The following is a 24773-nucleotide window of genomic DNA, read 5'->3' on the forward strand; positions in this document are numbered from 1 at the left end:
CAGCTGCAGTTGCGAGGGGCCCGTATCCCTTTTCAAAGCTCATGTGTATATTTTTCATTTTGGCTGGGTCAGAGGGGCCCCTTCAAAAAAAAAAAAAATTGCCATGGGGCCCAAAGATGTCTAGTTATGGCCCCGAATATGAGACAGAAAGTGCAGCTGGAAAATGTGGTTGGAAGGTGACAACTCCTGGATTGTGTGGTCATATTCCTGCTGCACTTCCAGGCGACAAAGACGCAGTTGTCATCAGGCTGATTGGATGCCGGGATCTCTGGTAATTTGGCCACCTAGGTGTGTGTGTCTACCTTAATGATCTATGCTATCAGGATTTCACGCGAGTCGAGGTCCAGCCCGTCACAGGCTACTCACCGAGTTCTGCGGCTTCTGCGTCCGATGCCCTGTGGCCGATTGGCGGATGAGCTCACACGTAGGCCTGGTTGTGTGTAACCTCGCTATCATGTTCACACAACAGTTCTGCGACACTCTGACAAACTAACGATACAGGTTCACTTACTTACATAAAGCAGAATTTGTTACCAAACACTGAGAGAACTTTAGATGTTTACCGTTGTATTTATATTCAACCTGTGGCTTAGTTCAAGCTATTGTTCTCTCTGATCAGCCGTTTCAGACACACAGGGTCTCATTTATAATGGGCATTATGGTTGAGGCGCAGTACCATCCTCTTGGAGGCACTGTGTGCCTCGCATTGTAATGTCATAAAAGCAGAATGGGCGGATGGACCTTGAAGAAGTCCGGTAAAGATACCAATCACTGTTGTGATCACTGAACCGTTGCTGAGACCACTGGTGGTCGAACAAAACATATTGCTGTACCCGTGTGCCTCGATTTGTGTAGACGCAACTAGATTGCTAAGTGCACGGGTTTGCAGCACAAGACAGCGGCATTAGCAAGGAGCCATTCGTACAGGGCAGGAGTTGGGAGTGATGGTTATAGCAGAGTTGGGAGGGAGGACAGGCACTGGGGGGGTCCTTGTTTAGCACTGGGGTCCTTGTTTAGTAGAGCTGTGCAGAAGAGAGATTTCCTTTTGCAGAGTAAGAATACTAACGTTAGCCACAGAGATGGAGAGCGAATGTAAGGGGACAATTTTTGCGGCATTCCTTGCAGTGCGCAGGACACGTCCATCTCCGCGCAACAAAGGGACTTATGTTTTACACCAGTTTAGAGAACCAGGACCACCTGCAGTTGCGTCTATCTATCTCTTTATTTCAAGTTAGAGCAGCGATAAGGAAGAAATATGTCAGGAAGAGGTAAAGGCGGGTATCACCAAGCCCGCCATATGTCGCCTAGCACGGAGCGGCACGGAGTGTGAAACGCATCTCCGGCCTCATTCAGTGCTGAAGGTTTTCTCGCAGAACGTTAGCCGGGACGCCATCACATACATTGATCACGCCAAGAGGAAAACGGTCACCGCTATGGATGTGGCGTATGCTCTGAAACGGCAGGGCCGCACTCTGTGTGGATTCGGGGGCTGGACACTGATGCGTCTATTGGCGGTCGCCCATCTGACCATGTCCGTGCGCTTCTCCCTGCATGCGCCTGATATTACAACCCTGACTGGGCACGGACAAAACCAGGATGCACGCACGTGCGACATAGACGCAAGCGCAGTAACAAAACAATAATGCTCCACTACATCCGACATCGGCAGTGCTGACATCAGGCCCTCAGTCTCATACTATATGTTTAATGGGCCCACCGTGCGGCTGAATGTCGCATTTGCGGTGAAGAACTGTCGTTCTAGGAGCATTCCAAGCAACGGAACGAAAAGCCGCACACATTAAATATGTAATGAAGACATTCAGAGAGTTTATGTTAATGAGAGGGGCGGTGCTGAGGTGGGAGGAGGATGTGACATTTACACGCATAGTGTCTGGCGCTTCTCTCTCACCGCACAGTGCCACAAATTCTTGGTTGCGGTCAGATTTCCTGAGGGATAAGCAGCACAGAGTATTAACAGAGAGACTTTCTTAAATAAAAAAAAAATGTATCTATATGTTACCCAACGTGTCGGTGGTTTACCCCAATAAAAAGCAAGAAGCAAAGTGTTACTATGCTCCCTCTCCCTCGGTTATACCTGTATATTATTCGGCATAGAAGAAACACCTGGATAGGCTACATAGTACATACCACTATCTCCCAGTCTTCCACCCAGGAATGGGCTTCATAACTGACCTCCTATGTATGATGGTTTGTACCTGCTGCGGGCACATTACATATGCACATACACAACAATAAGCTGGTTTACATTCAGCACGTGATCGTGTGAGGTTTGTAGCAGCTGAAATAAATGTGCATACGAGTGATTTCAGCTGCGCCAAATGACTTATCTCATGCCGACTCCCTGTTCAACACTTGTCATCTACTCCCACTTCTTTTCTTGGAATGAAGTTGGCCATCTGGTCTCTTCCCTCCTCCCTCCTTAATACTTTTCTTAAGAATCTTAAATTATCTCCTCCTTTAAATAAGTTACATTTCTGACCCCACGGATACATTACGGTGAAAGTTTTTACCAACCCAGGCGCGGTGCAAGCAGTTGTTACATACAGTGTGCGGCATAGTGCATTCTGTGGGGTGTGATCATCACAAATACATGGCTGGGAGAGTCCACGGTTCTGGCCAGACTGCAGAGATCCAGTATGAGCAATGCGCATAGGATTAATACCAAATAACAAAAGGATCTGATTGCGCTAATTAGTATTGTGCATTTATACGGTGATCCGAAATACAAATTAAGACTGCAGCAATTAAAAAGGGGTATCAGTGTAACCCTCACTCCTGAAATTCTGAGTTATGCGCCTAGGATTAAGCCTCTGCCCAGGTTCTTCTATGCTGAGCAACCGGATCTATGTCCAAGAGGCATCTTTCTCAATTTATTGCACTAGCATGCCACTAGAATGCCTGCACTCCTCGCCTCCTAATAGCTATGTGGGCTTAAGGCCCCCATACATCAGAGATTGATTGCAGCAGTCATGCAATTTGCAATCGATTGTGTATAAAAATCTTTCCCTTTTTCAATCGATTGCAGAATTGCCACAATCGATTGAAAGAGGGAAAGATTTTTATACACAATCGACTGCAAATTGCACGATTGCTGCAATCAATCTCTGATGTATGGGGGCCTTTAGAGGATCAGCTACAAGCCTAAAGGCCCCCAAACATCAGCAATTGATTGCAGCAATCGTGCAATTTGCAATCGATTGTGTATAAAAATCTTTCCCTTTTTCAATCGATTGTGGCAATTCTGCAATCGACTTGAAAAAGGGAAAGATTTTTATACACAATTGATTGCAAATTGCACGATTGCTGCAATCAATTGCTGATATATGGGGGCCTTTACTCTGCTCCTTTTTATAGGGTGAATCTTCCATTGTAGGTAAAATATACAACCTTAGAACTATTGTGAGACCTCAGCCATCATCATTACTATGTATACTTTTAAAATACATTTTTGTTTAAAGATTGAAGGAAAACCAAAAAACAGGACAGGTGTAGAAATTACTAGTGACTGAGCACACAATGGGCCTGAGGGCCTGATTCTGGTCGGTGGCAAGCGCATAGGTCGATGGTGGGCCAGTGCGCATGCGCACGACGGAGCCGGCTCCGTTGTGCACATGCGCGAGACCCAGATACGCTCCGGGCACTCCGTCGCTGCGGGTCTCGCAACAAAGGGGGCGAGCTGTCGATGTTGAGTGACAGCTCGCCCCCTTTGGTGGGCGGGCCGGGGGAGTGGCTGCCCAAACGGAGGCGTTCCCATGTGAACGCCTCCGTTTGGGGGCCCACTGACATCACGAGTGATGTCAGTGGGAGAGATTTCAGCTCTGATAGAGCCGAAATCTCTCTGGGCTTGTGGCAATGAGACCCGACCACAAGGGTCTTGTCGCAAGCCCGATGGTCGCGATGGTCTTGACCATCGCGACCATCTTCCTGGCCGCTCGCTATAGCTGTGGGTGGTCACCCACAGCTATGTGAGCGGCCAGGAGGCCGTTCTAAAAAAAAAAAAAAGACCGGCCCTGATTCAGAGCGAGCGCTCTGTCAGAGCGACCGGCTCTGAATCAGGGCCTGATTCACTACGGATCGCTATTCTGCTTATACGCACGCAACGCAGTTGCTAATATCAGTGGTGCTATTAAATGTTTACATTCACATTGCGATTGCAGCTGCCCACTTCCCCTTACTCACATCCGTATACTTTGGCAACATAGCGAAACAATCGGTAACATCTTATAACATCGGACCCATACGCACAGGTAAGGCTGGTCAGACCTCACTCAGGTATTGCTAACTTCAGCGCACGCTATGAGGTCTCAGGCTGCGTATGGTTTCGCAGTATATAATTTATGCACGCCCCTGCCACGCCATCCCAATGCACTGGCACGCCTGTGTTGCGCAGGACCCCCTCCCCCGTCACCACCCGCTTCCTTTCAATCACTCTGCGTAGCCTCTGCTATTAGAATGCCTCCTGACTCTCCTCCTGCTACTCTCTACTAGAATGCTTCCTGACTCTCATCCCTCTCTTCCCTAGAATGCTTCCTGACTCTCATCCCTCTCTTCCCTAGAATGCTTCCTGACTCTCATCCCTCTCTTCCCTAGAATGTCCCCTGACTCCCATCCCTCTCTTCCCTAGAATGCTTCCTGACTCTCATTCCTCTCTTCCCTAGAATGCTTCCTGACTCTAATCCCTCTCTTCAATGCTTCCTGACTCTCATCCCTCTCTTCCCTAGAATGCTTCCTGACTCCCATCCCTCTCTTCCCTAGAATGTCGTGACTCTCATCCCTCTCTTCCCTAGAATGCTTCCTGACTCTTCTCCCTCTCTTCCTTAGAATGCTTCCTGACTCTTCTCCCTCTCTTCCCTAGAATGTCCCCTGACTCTCATCCCTCTCTTCCCTAGAATGCTTCCTGACTCTCAACCCTCTCTTCCCTAGAATGTCCCCTGACTCGCATCCCTCCCTTCCCTAGAATGTCTGCTGACTCTCATCCCTCTCTTCCCTAGAATGCTTCCTGACTCTCATCCCTCTCTTCCCTAGAATTCTTCCTGACTCTCATCGCTCTCTTCCCTAGAATTCTTCCCAACTCTCATCCCTCTCTTCCCTAGAATGCTTCCTGACTCTCATCCTTCTCTTCCCTAGAATGCTTCTTGACTCTCATCCCTCTCTTCCCTAGAATGTCCCGACTCTCATCCCTCTCTTCCCTAGAATGCCTCCTGACTCTCCTCCTCCCACTCTCTACTAGAATGCCTCCTGACTCTCCTCCCACTCTTCCTTAGAATGTCCCGACTGTCCGCCCACTCTCTCTTAAATTATTTCTTACCTTATTAACACTTATGGATTATCTTTACACATCTATACTCTACACTTCCCTATCCCCTTTTTTCGTGTGATGCCCTGGGGATGGTCCTTGGCTGGATTCTTTTGGGGTGCCCTGCGCCTCAGACGTGAACCCCTGAATGTTAGGGACGCCGCTATAGAGGAGCCTTGACGCTGGCCCGGCGCTTAATCATATATTTGCAAATGTATGCAACTAATACCTCTGAATTTCTATTATTATGTAGGGTTCAAGTGTTTTTGCTGATATTGTTGCAGTATGCTGGAGGGAACACCCTTTTTTTCTGTGGTTCAGAGTAAACCCTGTCCTTTACAAGCACCTGTGCAATACCATTAAGCTGATGTGAGCGACCATTTTATTTTTTATTGCAGTTCTGAGAGGCATGAAGGAAGCCAGCATTGGGAAGATGTGCTGGTTCATATAGTGCCATTTGGAGGTTCTGGGGTACCTCCTAGGTAAGTCAGCTCTCGGCTTATATATATTTATATATGTGTTGTTATTATGCAGTACATTAATATGTAATTATATGACCCAGAGTGGGTGCTACTATTAGATAGCATTAATTATTTTGGGGTGAGCGTTTGGGTGTGGGGCCCCCGGGGTTGATCTGGCTGGGCTTCTTAAGGGCATCACCACTTAACTCACATAGATACACTTTCAAATCACCTTTTTATTTGTTTGTTTATTATTCATGTTACTTTAATTCTTTCTTACTATATTAACACTTATTGATTATCTTTACAGATCTGTACTTTACACTTCACTATCACCTTTTTTCCCTTTTTCGTGTGATACCCCGGGGATGGTCCTTTTTTGGGGTGCCCTGCGCCTCAGACGTGAACCCCTGAATGTTAGGGACGCCGGTATAGAGGAGCCTTGACGCTGGCCCGACGCTTAATCATATATTTGCAAATGTATGCAACTAATACCTCTGAATTTCTATTATTATGTAGAGTTCAAGTATTTTTGCTGATATTGTTGCAGTGTGCTGGAGTGAACACCCATTTTTTCTCCTCCCACTCTTCCCTAGAATGTCCCCTGACTGCCTCCCACTCTCTACTAGAATGTCCCCTGACTGTCCTTCCACTCTCTACTAGAATGGCTCCTGACTCTCCTCCCACTCATCCCTAGAATGTCCCCTGACTGTCCTCCCGCTCTCTACTAGAATGTGCCGACTGTCCTCACACTCTCTACTAGAATGGCTCCTGACTCTCCTCCCACTCTTCCCTGGAATGTCCCGACTGTCCTCCCACTCTCTACTAGAATGTCCCCTGACTGTCCTCCCACTCTCTACTAGAATGTCCCCTGACTGTCCTCCCACTCTCTACTAGAATGGCTCCTGACTGTCCTCCCACTCTCTACTAGAATGGCTCCTGACTCTCCTCCCACTCTATACTAGAATGGCTCCTGACTCTCCTCCCACTCTCTACTAGAATGGCTCCTGACTCTCCTCCCACTCTTCCCTAGAATGTTCCCTGACTGTCCTCCCACTCTCTACTAGAATGGCTCCTGACTCTCCTCCCACTCTTCCCTAGAATGTCCCCTGACTGTCCTCCCACTCTCTACTAGAATGTCCCCTGACTGTCCTCCTACTCTCTACTGGAATGCCCCCTGACTGTCCTCCAACTCTCTACTAGAATGTCCCCTGACTGTCCTCCCACTCTCTCCTAGAATGTCCCCTGCCTGTCCTCCCACTCTCTACTAGAATGTCCCGACTGTCCTCCCACTCTCTACTAGAATGTCCCCTGACTGTCCTCCCACTCTCTCCTAGAATGTCCCCTGCCTGTCCTCCCACTCTCTACTAGAATGTCCCCTGACTGTCCTCCCACTCTCTACTAGAATGTCCCCTGACTGTCCTCCCACTCTCTACTAGAATGTCCCCTGACTGTCCTCCCACTCTCTACTAGAATGTCCCGACTGTCCTCCCACTCTCTACTAGAATGTCCCCTGACTGTCCTCCCACTCTCTACTAGAATGGCTCCTGACTCTCCTCCCACTCTCTACTAGAATGTCCCCTGACTGTCCTCCCAATCTCTACTAGAATGTCCCCTGACTGTCCTCCCAATCTCTACTAGAATGGCTCCTGACTCTCCTCCCACTCTCTAAACGAATGGCTCCTGACTCTCCTCCCACTCTTCCCTAGAATATCCCCTGACTCTCCTCCCACTCTTCCCTAGAATATCCCCTGACTGTCCTCCCACTCTCTACTAGAATATCCCCTGACTGTCCTCCCACTCTAGAAAAACATGGAATATTAGTGGTCCTATTGTGAAAGGGAAAGCACATGCTGTCTATGCACAGGGGACGTCTCTTAATGTAAAAGTAGGAAATCGACATCTGCATGTCTACGGAGGGACATTCCTGACAAGGCTTAGAGTACTGAGGAGTCCATTGAGCCTATCTCATAGTGAGGGCCTGTCTCCCGTCTGCCTCTTATCAGCACTTAGGTAGAAGAGAGTGGCTGCCGCCTAGCAGGGCATAGGCTAAGAATGCTGTCAGGAAGTGTTCATGGGCAATAGGGCGTAATGTAAGAGCAGAGATGGGAAACCGACCAAATATCAGCAATTACCAGTATTTTTTACCCACGTTTCCAGACTTACAGAACATTGTTCTTCATTTGCTTTCTGGACATGTTACACATGCTCTTTATACAAGAATCAAGGCAGCCAATCAAAGTTTTTCTATACCGTCCAGACCATGTGACTTCCACCACAATTTGCATTACGGCATCCCCTACACTATCCGTGCAATAGTCAATGATAGCAGCTTAACTGGCTAGTACGGCATAATGTGCCCACACACAGAGCCTGATTCAGAGAGGTTGGCGCAGTAGTGGCCACAGCTGCATTTATTGGTAGTCGCCAGCTGCGACATTATGCAAACGGCGTGCGTATGAATATGCAATGACTGAGATGTCCACTTTCAGTGTCTATATATATGCTCTAGTACCGATTGGTGCGCTTTTAGGTGCCGCTATCAGTCGCACCATGAAAACTTGCATAAGCCCCAAGGCATGTGCGGTTTCTCAGTCTGTGTTTGTGAGCGGCAGTGACACGTGAGTGTGCTTTCAGTGGCACGCCAGGGACCAACCCCCTGTGTGTGCTAAGACACCTCCCTGCCACCGGCCAGGAACGCTCACTACATTTTCATCCGACATCGGCAGTGCGTCTGCGTCCGCCTCTGATCATGCAAACATCAACTTCCTGAGTGAGAATGGCTACCGTAACTGAGACGCCGGAAATATGTTTCCAGCGTATGGGATCACAGACGCAGGATGTAACACGACCCCTGAGCAGGTTAAGACATGCCTGCATTTTTAGGGTTACCTCCCCCAAACGCTCCCTGTTAATCACACTGTGTATAAAGACTCGCAGCGTGCGCATACGGTAATGTGCCTTGACACATGAGCAGTGGGAAAAAAGAAAATCGCTCCATTTGCCAAAACATCGCCACTGCGTACAACTGGCCCTATGTGGTTATATTGTGATCACATGTCTGGCAAGGACACTCCCACTTATATATATATAATTATATAACTGTCCGGGGCAGATAGTTGGGTGTGATACAGATGGGGAAGACAGGGAGGAGGGAGCATGTAGTAGCAAGTTAGGATGAGAGCTGGAATATATATATTATATATATATATATATATATATATATATATATATATATATAATTATATAACTGTCCGGGGCAGATAGATGTAAATGTGTAGGGGCTTATTGATTTTTATGTCAGCGATAGGGCTTATTAGCACCGACCTATACATGAGCTGGGTTCCTGCCTGTGATAACATTGTTTGCTTGGGGTCTGGCGGTTCTGGTCCTTACTGATACCTGTTAGTTCAGCTTCATCAGGGAAATGCTTTTATTTCTAGATTTTATTTAATGAATTACTGTTATAAAATGTGCAAATAATTTATTAAGTAAAATAAGATTTTTATTTTAAACTATATACAAACAGTTTCCAGCTGCCTCCTACCTCCCCGCTACCTCCTGGCCTCATTTTCTGCACCTGTCTCCATCTCTTTTCTAGGGGCACTTGCTCCAAGTGAGACTGGATTTGCACTTTGTAAATGACCTACCCTGGAGGCGTCCATATTGTCAGCCGGGCCCAATAACATTCATGACAATGCAGCCACTACTACACATTCTCACCAGCGGCTGCAATATCGCGTGTTTACAGCAAATTACACAAAGCTTCGGATCGCTTTTAAGCAATATGCCAGAGGTTCAAAAGGGTCTTGAATCAATATTTCTTGGGTCACTGATCCAGATTATCCTTTATGTCTCACACTATATCGTACATCTATACTTTCCCTGTGTAATCAATATATTTCCTGCCACAGGGCATGTTCACCTAATCAAGTTACAGGAAATGAATAGAACAGCCCCAAGGTCTGGCCGTCTCCTCTGCACATATACAGATTAGACAGAATAAAAACATTATAATAAAATACAATAACATACTGTATCTTATTTTGTACAAAAGAAATAAAATAAAAACATTATTTAATTGTAACAAGGCTTTTACACTGCCAGCAAGAACCCGATTATTTCACGCGAAAACGTGCAGCGATACTGGATACTGTGCAGTGTGAAAGGGTCCAGTTGAAATAACCCGGATCGAGCATTTCAAACTGGCTCGCAATGCAATGTGAACGGGCATTTCAACCCGGGTAAAGAGCAGGGTTGAACGCGGGTTCAACCCGATTTGCAGAGCAGTGTGAACGGGTAACCCGGGACCCGTAACAGCGTAGGAAGAGCCGGCCTGATTCATTACGGATCGCTACTGCGATTACGCACACAGACCCACTGCGAAAATATGCTGTTTGCAATCGCTATGCCGTCGCAGCCTAACATAAGGGCGCCCACTTCCCCTTACTCACATCCGTAATACTTTGCAAGTCTGCGAAACCATCGGTAACACGAGGACCATCGCAGCTTGCACGCAGTTGTAATCTGTAATGAATCAGGCCCACAGAAGCTGGCGCCATATTGATAAAGCTCTCTTCGAGGCAGAAAGGGGGACTGGGGGCCCTGACTACCTCCATAGAGAGCGCCAAAAATGAGACATTGGTGCCTGTGCAGATGCCGACACCATATTTCCGACCATCCATGATGCTTTCATATGTGGACATAAATTACTACTATTCTATATACTTGACATCTTAACATATGCAGATTGTTGGACTGCTTAGTCTGCTTACAGAGGGTTCCGAGTGTATAACTCTTTACTGACAGAGGGTTCCAAGTGTATACCCATTTACTGACAGAGGGTTCAGAGTGTATACCCCTTTACTGACAGAGGGTTAAAAGTGTATACCCCTTTACTGACAGAGGGTTCCGAGTGTATACCCATTTACTGACAGATGGTTCAGAGTGTATACCCCTTTACTGACAGATGGTTCCAAGTGTATACCTCTTTACTGACAGAGGGTTCAGAGTGTTTACCCCTTTACTGACAGAGGGTTCAGAGTGTATACCCCTTTACTGACAGAGGGTTCCAAGTGTATACCCCTTTACTGACAGACGGTTCAGAGTGTATACGTCTTTACTGACAGTGGTTCAGAGTATATACCCCTTTACTGACTGAGGGTTCAGAGTGTATACCCCTTTACTGACAGAGGGTTCCGAGTGAGCGACCGCATCTAGCGAACGGGTCTGAATCAGGCCCAGAGTGTATACCCCTTTACTGACAGATGGTTCAGAGTGTATACGTCTTTACTGACAGATGGTTCAGAGTATATACCCCTTTACTGACAGAGAGTTCAGAGTGTATACCCCTTTACTGACAGAGGGTTCAGAGTGTATACCCCTTTACTGACAGAGGGTTCCAAGTGTATACCCCTTTACTGACAGAGGGTTCCAAGTGTATACCCCTTTACTGACAGAGGGTTCAGAGTGTATACTCCTTTACTGACAGAGGGTTCAGAGTATAAACCCCTTTACTGACAGAGGGTTCCAAGTGTATACCTCTTTACTGACAGAGGGTTCAGAGTGTACACCCCTTTACTGACAGAGGGTTGAGAGTGTATACCTCTTTACTGACATAGGTTTCAGAGTGTATACCCCTTTACTGACAGATGGTTCAGAGTGTATACTGCTTTACTGACAGAGGATTCAGAGTGTATACCTCTTTACTGACAGAGGATTCAGAGTGTATACCTCTTTACTGACAGATAGTTCCGAGGGTACACCCCTTTACTGACAGATGGTTCAGAGTATATACCCCTTTACTGACAAGAGGGTTCAGAGTGTATACCCCTTTACTGACAGAGGGTTCCGAGTGTATACCTCTTTAGTGACAGAGGGTTCAGAGTGTATACCCCTTTACTGACAGAGGGTTCAGAGTGTATACCCCTTTACTGACAAGAGGGTTCAGAGTGTACATCTCTTTACTGACAGAGGGTTTCCGAGTACATACCTCTTTACTGACAGAGAGTTCCAAGTGTATACCCCTTTACTGACAGAGTGTTCCGAGTGTATACCTCTTTACTGACAGAGGGTTCCAAGTGTATACCCCTTTACTGACAGAGGATTCAGAGTGTATACCTCTTTACTGACAGATAGTTCCGAGTGTACACCCCTTTACTGACAGATTGTTCAGAGTGTATACCCCTTTACTGACAAGAGGGTTCAGAGTGTACATCTCTTTACTGACAGAGGGTTCCGAGTGTATACCCCTTACGGATATCTATATCTTTATATATATATATATATATATATATATATTACATATATAGCTAATATGCTTTTTTATTCACCCTTTTTGTGGGTGGTAATTTATTGATATTGCTTCAACAACTTTGTTGTAACTTTCAGTCATCCTGTCTGTGACCATTGGTGACGGGTGCACATTGGTGATGTCATCAGGACCGCGCCATCTGATGGGACCTGAGGGAGGCAGCGCCAGCTTGGTGGAGGGGAGCACCTATTTAATGGTGAGTGTTATGATTATTCCTTGTCCTGACAAAAGTGCACAGACATTGAAACGTGGACCCCAGGAAATTTGGTGTTACGAGTCTTATCGAAACCCCTGAGTGCCGCGTTTACTTCTACTAAATATATATATATATATATATATATATTATTTTGAATGAACCCCTAGATTGTAAGCATTGGATTTGAGGAGCAAGACAGCGGTCACCTTCCTGCTGCTTTTACCAACATGCCGGTAATTTTATACGCTTGGTTTCGTGGAAGCCTCCGTCATCTGTCAGCAATGGGCTGTTGCCGAGTACAGGTCACTATGGTCTGTTAGGTGGTGGCCCATTATCATCACACCTGTGACAATGTCCTGAGTGATATTCCCGGCAGTGTGGCTGGTGATACCGATGCATATGGTGCCCACTAAAGTGATGTATTCAATGCAATGGAAACCTTTTTATCTCCTCCACTATCCCTCTGGATTGCAAATACGACCAGCTCCGGACAAAGCAGCCAGTTCTAAGGGAACACGAGATGTATCTAATAGACTATCATCTCCAATCACACCGGTTTTAGATCGCTCTGCATGTAGTGACATTTACCAAGCACAGACTGCTCCGCTATGCTGGTAATATCCTCTACCGTGCAGGGGGCCGGATACCAGAGCCTCCTGTCTATGACATACTGCACTCTCCAGATCAGCAACTCTCATCCCTCCAGTTACAGATGATATCCCCATGGATTAAGCGGGTCTGGGCAGATATCGGACGCTGGGCACCAGGTCGGCATTAATCGGCCATGTGAGGGGGTTGCTTGGGAAGAGACAGTGTCAAGCTCCAGTTTAACAAGAAATACATAATTCATAGCAGACTTCCTGTTGGCCGTGGTAAATACCCGTGTGCCTGTCCTGATCGCACGCTGTAACATGTGCATTAGAGATGGATTCGGTGTTAATAATTGATGCGGAGTAGCAGGATACAGCTCGCGGGAGAGTGGCAAATCCTGACCCCACTAAGCATTTACACACAAACGATATTGTACAAAACAGAGACGGCAAAACGTAAAAATATGAGATATGGTAAGAACTTACCCTTGTTATCTCTATTTCTACGAAGTCCATAGGGTTCCACAGGATACCTTGGGGTATAGGTGTGACGTCAGTCGCAGGGCACCAAAGAGTTAAGCTTTCAGCCTCCCAGGATGCACTAGGTCCCCCTCCTATACCCCGCCCCCGGGCCAAGGCACCTCAGTTAGTTACCAAGCCATAGGCCGGAGGAGGAGAAGGAAGAGAGAGAACAAAGATCTGGACACATACAAGAATCACATTCTCACCAGAGGGAGACGGAAAACCGGTGACCAGAGCAAAGCCCATCTGCAGCACAGGTGCGACAGGGCGGGAGTCCTGTGGAACCCTATGGACTTCGTAGAAATAGAGATAACAAGGGTAAGTTCTTACCATATCTCATATTTTCTACTTCAGGGTCCATAGGGTATCCACAGGATACCTTGGGGATGTCCCAAAGCAGTATCCTTTAAGGGTGGGGACGCTCCTGTGCAGAAAGGAGAATCCGCCGCCCGAAGGAAGCATCCTGAGAGGCGAAGGTGTCAAACCTGTAATACCTCACGAAGGTATGGACAGAAGACCACGTAGCAGCCTTGCAGATCTGAACTGCCGAGGCACCACGTCGAGCTGCCCACGAAGGACCCACAGACCTAGTGGAATGAGCCTTCAGAGAAGGAGGGACCGGTAGGCCTTCATGAAGATAAGCTTCAGAAATAGCCATACGGATCCAGGCTGCCAAAGTTTGCTTTGAAGCAGGCCAACCCTTTTTACGGAAGCCAAAGAGGACAAACAAAGCGTCCGACTTCCTAAACGAAGAAGTGCGGTCAACATAAGTCCTTAAGGCCCGCACAACATCCAAAGAGGCCTCACCCACGGAAAGACCCGGTGAGTTAAAGGCCGGAACAACTATTTCCTCGTTAATATGAAACTGGGAAACAACTTTGGGAAGAAACTCGGGCCGAGTGCGGAGCACTGCCCTGTTCCCATAAAAAACCAAGAAAGGGGGTCTACAAGAAAGAGCCCCTAACTCAGAAACACGTCTGGCCGAAGCAATGGCCAGAAGGAAAACAGTCTTAGCTGTTAGCCATTTAAGATCCACTGAGCCCAGTGGTTCAAACGGCGGTCTTTGGAGAGCCCTCAGGACCACAGCCAAATCCCAAGGCGCCACAGGTGGAACAAAGGGCGGCTGAATGCGGAGAACACCCTGCATAAAGGTGCGCACATCCGGGATTGTAGCAATCCTACGGTGAAACCAGACAGATAGGGCCGAAACCTGTACCTTCAAAGAAGCAAGGCGAAGCCCATGATCTAGTCCCGCTTGCAGGAAGGCGAGAATCCGAGACAGACGAAACTCCCTCGGTGCATAACCTCTCGGTCGACACCACTGGAAGAACGTATGCCACACGCGATGGTATATCCTCGCGGAAGACGGTTTCCGAGCTCGTAACATGGTACGCACCACAGAGCTGGAAAACCCCCGGGACCTCAGCATGGCCGTCTCAACAGCCACGCCGTCAAAGACAGCCGAGTCAGGTCCGGGTGAAGGCAAGGACCCTGAGACAGAAGGTCTGGTCGTAGCGGCAACCGCAGAGGAATGTCCACGGACAGACCCTGAAGGTCTGAGAACCAGTGCCGTCTGGGCCACGCGGGAGCTATCAACAGGAGCGTCCCTCCTTCCTGTTTGAATTTCCGGATTACCCGTGGAAGAAGGGAGACCGGAGGGAACAGGTATGCGAACCGGAACGTCCACCGGACAGACAGAGCATCCACCAGAGACGCCCCTTCGTCTCTTGTGCGAGACCCGTACACCGGCAACTTGTTGTTGTGCCGGGACGCCATGAGGTCGATTTCTGGAAGACCCCACCTGTCCACCAGTAGTTGAAAAACGTCCGGGTGCAGGGACCATTCCCCCGGATGAACGTCCTGGCGACTTAGAAAGTCCGCCTCCCAATTGAGCACTCCCGGGATGAAGACCGCTCATATGGCCGGAAGATTGCGCTCCGCCCAATCCAGGATCCGAGAGACCTCTACGAGAGCCGCCCGACTGCGAGTTCCTCCTTGCCTGTTTATGTAGGCCACGGTGGTAGCGTTGTCTGACTGGACCTGCACCGGGCGACCCTGGAGAAACCGCTGTGCCTGCTGGAGAGCATTGAAGACCGCACGGAGTTCCAAGATATTTATTGGAAGCTCCGCTTCTGTCGGCGTCCACCTGCCCTGGAACAAGTGTGGACCCGAAACTGCTCCCCAGCCCCGAAGACTGGCGTCCGTTGTCAACAGGACCCAATTTGGAACCCAGAACGGACGTCCCTTGTTGAGGTGGGTCGTCTGTAACCACCACGTAAGGGACAGGCGAACCTCCTGGGTGAGCACAATCGTCTGGGACTTCAGAGACTGAGTCAGCCCGTTCCACTTGGACAGGATCAGGTGCTGCAGAGGTCTGGAGTGAAACTGGGCGTATTCCACCATGTCGAACACCGACACCATGGAGCCCAGTAACCTCATCGCCGAGTGTAAGGACACCCGGCGGCTGTGCAGACAACTGCGCACCCTTGACTGTAAAGCAGAGATCTTGTCCTCCGTCACGAAGATCCTTTGCTGTCCCGAGTCCAATAAGGCTCCAAGATGCAGAATCCTCCGAGACGGGATTAGAGTGGACTTCTGCCAGTTGATTAGCCAGCCGTGCCGTTGCAGCAGTGCAATGGTCAGGACCAAGTGGCGTAACAGGAGCTCTGGAGATCCTGCCACCAATAACAGGTCGTCCAAATACGGCAACATGCGGACTCCCTGCAGCCGCAGAGAAGCCGCCATGACCGCCATCACCTTGGTGAAAACACGTGGTGCTGTTGCCAGGCCAAAAGGTAACGCCCGAAACTGGAAGTGGTCGCTGCTGATTGCAAACCTGAGGAACTGTTGATGGCGCCAAAGAATAGGGACATGCAGGTAAGCGTCCTGTATGTCCAATGACACCAAGTAGTCCCCAGGTTCCAGCGCCAGAATGATGGACCGTAGGGTCTCCATCCGAAACTTCGGGACCCGCAAAGACTTGTTGAGTGCTTTGAGGTTGAGAATCGGACGATATGACCCATTGGGTTTCTGTACCAAAAATAGATTTGAATAGAAACCCTGGCCCCTCTGGGAGAATGGAACCGCCACTATAACTCCAGCCTGGAGCATAGTGTGCAATACCTTCCGCAGCTCCGTAGCCTTGTTCCGGTCTGATGGGAGACCCGTGGTGAAGAAGCGAGCCGGGGGTCTGTGCCGGAAGGAGAGGGCGTATCCGTGGGAAACCACCTCCAGAACCCAAGTGTCTGTCGTAGTGGTCGACCAACACTGGGCGAACTGTAGCAGGCGGCCTCCCACCCTGGGATCCCCCAAAGGGAGGCCCGGACCGTCAGGCCGCAGGCTTGTCATCTGGCTTGGGGGCCGGACGTCTGGTACTCCATGCCTGCTTCCGGGGCTTGACCGATTTCTTAGGGCCAGCCTGTCGAGGAAACGACTGTGGTTTGGGCCTGCCCTGGGTCCTAGATGACCGAAAGGACGATGGTCCCGAACCAGAAGGAGCAGCGGCCGACGGGAGACAGGCAGATTTGGCTGCCGCCAGCGTGGCCACAATCTTATCCAGATCCGGACCGAAGAGAACTTCTCCGGTAAACCGCAACGCTTCCAGACCTTTCTTGGAATCTGCGTCCGCCTTCCAGGATCGCAGCCACAAGGTGCGACGAGCAGCTACCGCTGCTGAAGAAATTCTAGACACCAGAGTACTAATGTCTAGAGCCGCCTCGTTGATGTAGGTGGCCGAATCACGGAGATTGCCAATCAACTCCGCCTGATCGGCCGGACAGTCGGATTCAAAAGAAGCCTCTAATGAATCCGCCCAGCGCTCCATCGCTCTGGCAACCCAGCAAATGGCCATAGCCGGCCGTGCTGCCCCCCCTGCAAGGGAATAAGCGGACTTCAGGCATATTTCTACCTTGCGGTCCGTAGCATCCTTAAGGGAGGACATGGATGGCATCGGCAATGTGGCACTACGGACAAGACGGGTCACGTGAGAATCCACCTGTGGAGGGGATTCCCACTTCGCAAAATAATTATCCGCGAACGGATAAGCCACCGCCAGGCGTCTCTGCGGCTGGTATCTTTTGCCAGGTTGTTTCCACGCCTCCTCTAAATGGTCCACCAACTGACCCGAAAGAGGAAAGACTGTGGCATCGCCCTTCACATCTTTGAAAAAGGCATACTTAGATTTAGCCGCTGGGGGAACTTCGTCCTCAATCACCAAGGCTGTGCGGACCGCCCGAATAAGTCCAGGAATATATACTTTGGACTTAGCATCAGCGTCCTTAGTATGGAGAGGTTCCTGATCGTAAGGATCTAGAATCTCCCCATCATCAGACGTCCCTTCGTCATCCTCATAAGGAGCGGACAGAGACGCCACCGGCCTTTTATGAGACCGCATCACAGACTCCCCTTGCAACACATCCGACAAGTGCTGTACAGAACTCGTCAGGGAGTTAACCCACGCTGGCTCCTGAGAACCCGGGAGCGGGGAAATAGGGAGACTGTGGGGTACCACCAATTGTCGTGGAAACCCCTGCATGGGTGACGACACCACAGACTGCTGGGACAAACCCATCGGAGTAAACGCGGGCTGCGGAGCTAACTGGCCCACTAAAGCTGTTAACGCCTGAGCGAAACAAGCCCAGGGCGGCTCCTGTACCGGTGCTGTAACCGTAATAGGCCGCGCCATGGACAAACACTGCCGGCAAAGGCCCTCCGCGCTACCCTCCCCCTCCGCTAACGGTACTTTGCACGTGGTACACTGTAGCCGGAGGGGAAAATCACTTTCAGACATGATGGCACCACGTATGTGACCTCTCTCACCAATTAAGTATTAAATAGGCGAGAGACCACCCTGCAGCACCGCACCGCAAGGGCTTTAGCAGAAAGAACAGGGACAGTAATAAAGCTGACAGTTTAGAGAAGAAAAGATTACAGGCAGCAGCGCTAGCACAGTCACATACAATGCAGAAAAATAACAATTCCTGCACTAACAGCGCTGATCACTCAACTACACAGACACAGGGCCTGGTAGGACACAGCGCTGCATACACAGACCTGACCACAGCGGAGGAGAGGTATGCGGGGGGACCCAGACCACGATGCTTCCGTCCAGCGCTTCCAGCAGCGTTCACCATGCGTTCTGGAGAAGATGGCCGCCGAGGAGCAGAGAGGAGGCTGGCCTGGGGGAGGAGCGCTGCCACAGGACCAGTCGGCAGCATGCAGAGAGGGCTGTGTGCAGCGGGGGAGGCGCCGGCTGTGAGACAGGGAAGGCGCGCTCCCCTGGCATGCATTTAACCCCTGGGACGCCGCAGCGCTACCGCTCTGCTGCGGTCCGCTGTCCCAGGGGGTAGTGGAAGCGCAGGTTGGTCGCCTGGCTCCACGCTGCAGCCAGTCCCCAGGGAGCCCCCTGCCTGGGGACTTAGGACCATGTGATCAGCGGGGACCCACCGCGGGACCCCGCTGCTTACCTCTGTCCCCCTTGAATCCGGCCATGGTCCGGAGCATCTGGGGTCACCGCTAGCTGTGACCCCAGACGCCCACCAGCATCCCCGGATCAGTACCGGCGTTCTGGTACCGGCGGGGTGTAGGGAAGACAGCATGGACGTCAGGACTGACTGTCCATGCTGTTCATCCAGTTGTGCAGACACAGCTGCATGAAGAATAAGCTTCAGGGGCTCTTCTAGCCCCCACTCCAACAGGTGCACCCGACTCCGGCCGGGCACCAAACTAAACTGAGGTGCCTTGGCCCGGGGGCGGGGTATAGGAGGGGGACCTAGTGCATCCTGGGAGGCTGAAAGCTTAACTCTTTGGTGCCCTGCGACTGACGTCACACCTATACCCCAAGGTATCCTGTGGATACCCTATGGACCCTGAAGTAGAAACAACGTATTTAGGGCCTGATTCAGAGCCGCTCGTAAGTGGCCGCTCGTTCACTCCGAGCGATGTTTGCCCAACTGCGCATGCGTACGGATCGTTATACGCATGCGCGAACCAGTCAGTGCGGCCGAAATTCATGTGCTCGCAAAATAGCGAATGCCTGATAATTTGAGTGACAGGAGTAGGCGTATGTGGGTGGTAATGGGGGAAGGTGCTTGAAAACAGGGAGTGGAGATCCGAACGCAGGCGTGCTTAAAGGTCAAAACGGGCGTTTTATGGGTGTGCATAATTAAAACAGCAGCGTCATTGACCACGTCACTGGGTTATTTTATAGTCAGAACTGCTCGCAAAATTGTGGTAGCAAAAACCAACTCCAAGAATAGCGAGCAGTTCATACCCTTGTCGATGTACTCGATTAATCTAATAAATAGCGGACATGACGTAGGATGCGAGCGGCCAGGGGGCGTATTTTTTAAAAAAACGACCGCAAGTTTTGTTCGCTCGTTCAGACCTAGAGGCGTGAACAGACCGCAAAGAGCGAACGGTTGATTTGAATAGTAGTGAATATCTAATTGCGTCCGGCTCTGAATCAGGCCCTTAATTCACAGTCATAAAGAAATGCAGCAAATTCTTATATGTGCGATTGCTCCTACATTCCGACCAGAATATAACATGGTCTACCTGGCATATAACAGACTAAACACAGGATGACTGGTGATACATTATATACGATTCATCATTGGTTCTGTAACAGTTCTGTACCAGGAAAGCAAATCGCATACAAATCAATGATCCCTGTGCTTGTGTCAGCCGTGCATGGAGCATTATTAGTGTAAAGAGAGGATACTCCTATACCTATAGTGCATGTATTCATACACCAAAGAGCAGGACATCCCCTCACAGGTCCACCAGGGGAGAAGAACGTATCAAAAGAAGACTCAGCACCTCATTCAGAGCCGCTCGCAAAATTCCATTTTCTGAGCCGGCCTCCTAGCCGCTCGCTAGGCTGTGGGTTACCACCCACCGCTTAAACGAGCGACCACAATGATGGTCGCGATGGTCAAGACTATTGCGACCATCGGGGCTTGCGACGAGACCCTTGAGGTAGGGTCTCGTCTGCCGCAAGCCCCAGAGAGCTTTCAGCTCTAATAGAGCCGGAAGCTCTCCCACTGACATCACTGGTGATGTCAGTGGGGCCGCCCACAAACGGCAAGCGTTCGCTTGGGAACGCCTCCGTCTGTGAAACCACACACCCCCCCCGCCACGCCTACAAAACGGGGCGAGCTGTCGATCAACATCGACAGCCGCCCCTTTTGTAGTGAGCCACGGAGCGAGAGACACAATGGTTTGCCCATCGGCAGCAACACAAGTTTCTAACTGCAGACTCACCTCATCCTTTAGGATTACTTATAAAGTAATTTAAGCTTGTTGTAAATTTTAAGTAAAACTACGCTATAGGCAAGAGTCACAGTACTGTTACATACCACAATATATCACATAACACACAGCGCAAGATAAGTTGTGCGGTGTATAGAGACCATCTGTCTCCATAGCCAACTTCGGGTAAACCAATTTGTGTTCTCCTCCAGCCATTATAGATGACAGATAATTTATGCTGGCAGCTATACCTACCCGAACACACGGCCATCCGCTGCCCCTGGTGTATTGTCTTACATGAGGAGATGTATCAATGCTTTGAGAGAGATAAAATTCCAACCAGTCAGCTCCTAACTGCCATTTTTAAACACAGCCTCGAAAATGAGAGTTAGAAGCTGATTGCTTGGTACTTTGGCCCTCATTCAGAGCCGGACGCTCTGAGCAGAGCGCACGCTCTGAATGAGGGCCGTCCTCCATAATTATGGAGCGTCCTCCTGGACGCTCGTATAGCTGTGGGTCACCACCCACAGCCTATACGAGCGTGCAGGTTGATGGCCGCGATGGTCTTGACCATCGCCACTGCGAGCCGGAGCCTGCGGTTGAGTTTCTCAACCGCAAGGCCCGGAGTGATTTTGGCTCTATCAGAGCCAAAATCACTCCCACTGACATCACTAGTGATGTCAGTGGGCCGGCTTCTGACGGTAGGCGTTCCCTTGGGAACGCCCCCGTCTGGGAGGCACGCCCCCGGCACGCCCACCAAAGGGGGCGTGCTGTCAATCAACATCGACAGCACGCCCCTTTTGATCAGACACAACGAGCGAAGGAAAGTCCTTCGCTCGTCGCGTCTGGCGCATGCGCACAACGGAGCTCCCTCCGTCGTGCGCATGCGCAGTGCACACCATCGACCCACTTGCGAGCGGACAGCTGCTTGCGAGTGGGTCTGAATCAGGCCCTTTATCTCCAATCACTTTACCTTTCTCCAAGCTTCAAAACATATCCCCCATAGTCTGGTGTCTATAGGGGTGTGTGTGTGGGAAGAGGGGGGCGTGTTCCACAATCCGCCCCACTGTACTTCCAGAGGGGGAGATTTAGCAAACCTTGGAGAGAGATAACGTGGAGAAGTTGCTCAGGGCAGCCAATCAGCTTCTGTCATTTTTTCCTAGCACAGCCTATAAAATGACAGTTATGGTGCGTACACACGCAGCCACTTAAAAGGACGATTTGAACAATAACGATATCGATATCTTTCAAATCGTTCTTTTAAATGGTCCCTACCAACTTACCTTCGACCAGCGATGCGCGGCCACGTATGGACCATAGCGATATCGTCCATCGCCCGTGCATGCTGAACAACTTGCTCGATTTTGAGCAAGTTACTATAGGGACCCGCGATCGTCGCTGTAGTCGGCAGTAAGTTGGCGGTATGCTGGATGATCGATATTGATCATACCAGGGAAGGTGCATAACGATCTGCCAGCGATAGCGTATCGCTGGCTGATCGCTAGGTGTGTACGCACCATTAGGAGCTGATTGGTTGGTACATTATCTCTCTCCACTTTATTTCTCTCCAAGATCAGATCAATCTCCCCCACAGTCTTCAAAATCTGCTACTTTCCTTTAAATTGGAATTTCTATGACTCTTCAAACTTTTTGTTTTAGGATCTTGCTTAGAACATGCCATTTTATTAAATGCATCAGCAGATACATGGTAGTTGTGGGTCTCTTAGATAGCTGCCAATTATCCCTACTTTCTAAGTTCACATACGTAAAAGAGGAGTAAATGCTAAGTAGTGGACTATAGGTCTGATTCAGACCCGCTCACTATCTGCGTACGCTCGCTGGATGTGTATGCAAATTTGTCAAAGTGACGCCATGGGAAGCGATCACTTGCCAAGGCATAAGCACGCCCACCATGTCTTAGCGAGCGGCCACTTTGTGTATGCGTACGCCCAAACGCACAGGCAGAGCCGCCCACCAGCACCACGTCGTCTCCAGGAAGTGTATTAAAACATTGGTACATCGAGCACCATCGGATGCTAACTCAGTGCTTGTGGTTGCTTTACCCTACCACAAGCATTGCGAGGAAATCAGTGTAAAAAAATGGCAAGTGACGTGTACTATGACGCAGCCTGTTAATTATGCACGCCTCTAAACGGCGTTGAAACACTCAGGCACGCCTGCGTTCGCATCTCCAACCCCCCCTAGTTCCTGCCCCTGTTACCACCCACAAACAGCCTCTCCTGTCACTCATTACCCTGGGCTGCCTTTGCTGGGTGAGCGTGAGGGTTGCGATCGCAGTGTGTAGTTCGTGCACGCGCAGAACGAATCGTACGCAGAACATCGGGCCGCTTGCGAACGCACAGCGCGAGCGAGCGGCTCTGAATCAGGCCACAGCCAGCAGCATCGCGCAATGGGGAATGTAGTCCTCCCAGGTCCGCAGAGACCTGCGTGAATGCACCTGCTCAGTGACCATGTGTTTTATTATATTACAAAATGCCGGTGACTATACATTAGTGCTCCTCCCATCAGTGCAATGTCCCTCATTCCACAGTGAGTGATACGGTACATGGAGTCCTGAGAGCTCCGAGCAGCTGGGGGATAAGGAAACAGAAAGCAGCGTATCCTCGCCTAGCCTATAAGTGTCACATCTGCAGCCATTGTACGGCCAGGAAACTCGCCAGTCACCCCATACATCCAGACCTGATGCTCCCTGCCTCACTGCACAGAAAGCCCTCCCCACACGCACAGAAGACAGGTGGGAGGTGCAGCCAGCAGGGTCCCCGCAGACAGGAATCTCAGCACTGTCACATGTAAGAGGCTGACAGGAGACGGCCCTCACTCTGCAGCAAGGTGATTCCAGAGGGCGGATGTGCGGCAGAAGACAGCCAGCTTTAATGGATTAGGAGGAGGGGAACTGGGTCAAGTGGTGGAATTCCCTCTCCCCAGTCATTGCCTGTAACATGGCAGGTTGTAGGGGGCAATATATATTACATGTATGTGTATGTATTAATGATCACTGAAAAAAATGCATTATTCTTTTCTTTTTTTTTAATAAAGTTTTTTCAATGTTCAATTGTGTTTAAATATTTATTTTTAATACATTGTATCTTTCAGTATTAAAAATATGTTTTAATGGGACTGAAAGTTCAAGCCGCCGCTGACAGCTCTACTACGCATGCGAGAGCCAGCTAGCGTACACGCATATCCACCAGAGGCTGGTCGGGCGAAGCAGTAGGTTAACCCTTACCAGTCTGGGTCAGTATCGCCAGAGACAGCTGAGTACTACGGAAATATATTCTTCATATATTGTGGTGATAACAAAATCATCCTCATTGCTGGATTTTGATCACTGGGCCTGATTCAGAGCCGCTCGTAAGCGGCCGCTCGTTCGTTCCGAGCGATGTTTGCCCAACTGCGCATGCGTACGGATCGTAATACGCATGCGCGAACCAGTCAGTGCGGCCGAAAATCGTTTGTTCGCTAAATAGCGAATGCCTGCTATTTTGAGTGACAGGAGGAGGCGTATGTGGGTGGTAACGGGGGAAGGTGCTTGAAAACGGGGAGTGGAAATCAGAACGCAGGCGTGCTTAAAGGTCAAAACGGGCGTTTTATGGGTGTGCATAATTAATACAGCAGCGTCATTGACCAAGTCACTGGGTTATTTTATAGCCAGAACTGCTCGCAAGATTGCGGTAGGAAAAACCGACCACAAGAATAGCGAGCAGTTCATACGCTGGTCGATGTACTCGATTAATCTAATAAATAGCGGACATGACGTAGGATGCGAGCGGCCAGGGGGCGTAGTTTCCAAAAAAACGACCGCAAGTTTTGTTCGCTCGTTCAGACATAGAGGCGTGAACAGACCGCAAAGAGCGAACGGTTCATTTGAATAGCCACCCCTATTTTCTGAACGAACAACCGCAAATAGCGTCCGGCTCTGAATCAGGCCCACTGTTCCTGGACCGTACAAAGCCAGAAATGATGGATTTTGTGAGAACTGGGAAAATCACATGGGAAATTCTTGTGTTTTCTATGCGTCTTAGATGATGTTTCCATAGCGCTTGGAGAATCTCCCGGACACTTTCAGTGCAAATATTTATTAGCATGTGTCCGTCTGTCCGTC

At 49.7% G+C, this 24773-nt stretch overlaps 1 protein-coding gene across 1 annotated transcript in view; it reads right to left on the reverse strand.

The window, feature by feature from the left end:
- The window catches only part of JPH3 (junctophilin 3), a 165061-nt gene that overhangs the window by 85868 nt on the left and 54420 nt on the right, over positions 1 to 24773 (reverse strand). The gene's annotated exons all lie outside the window — the stretch shown is intronic.

This window comes from Taudactylus pleione, unplaced genomic scaffold (assembly GCF_031769625.1).
Source record: "Taudactylus pleione unplaced genomic scaffold, aTauple2 ptg000447l, whole genome shotgun sequence".
Taxonomy (NCBI): Eukaryota; Metazoa; Chordata; class Amphibia; order Anura; family Myobatrachidae; genus Taudactylus; species Taudactylus pleione.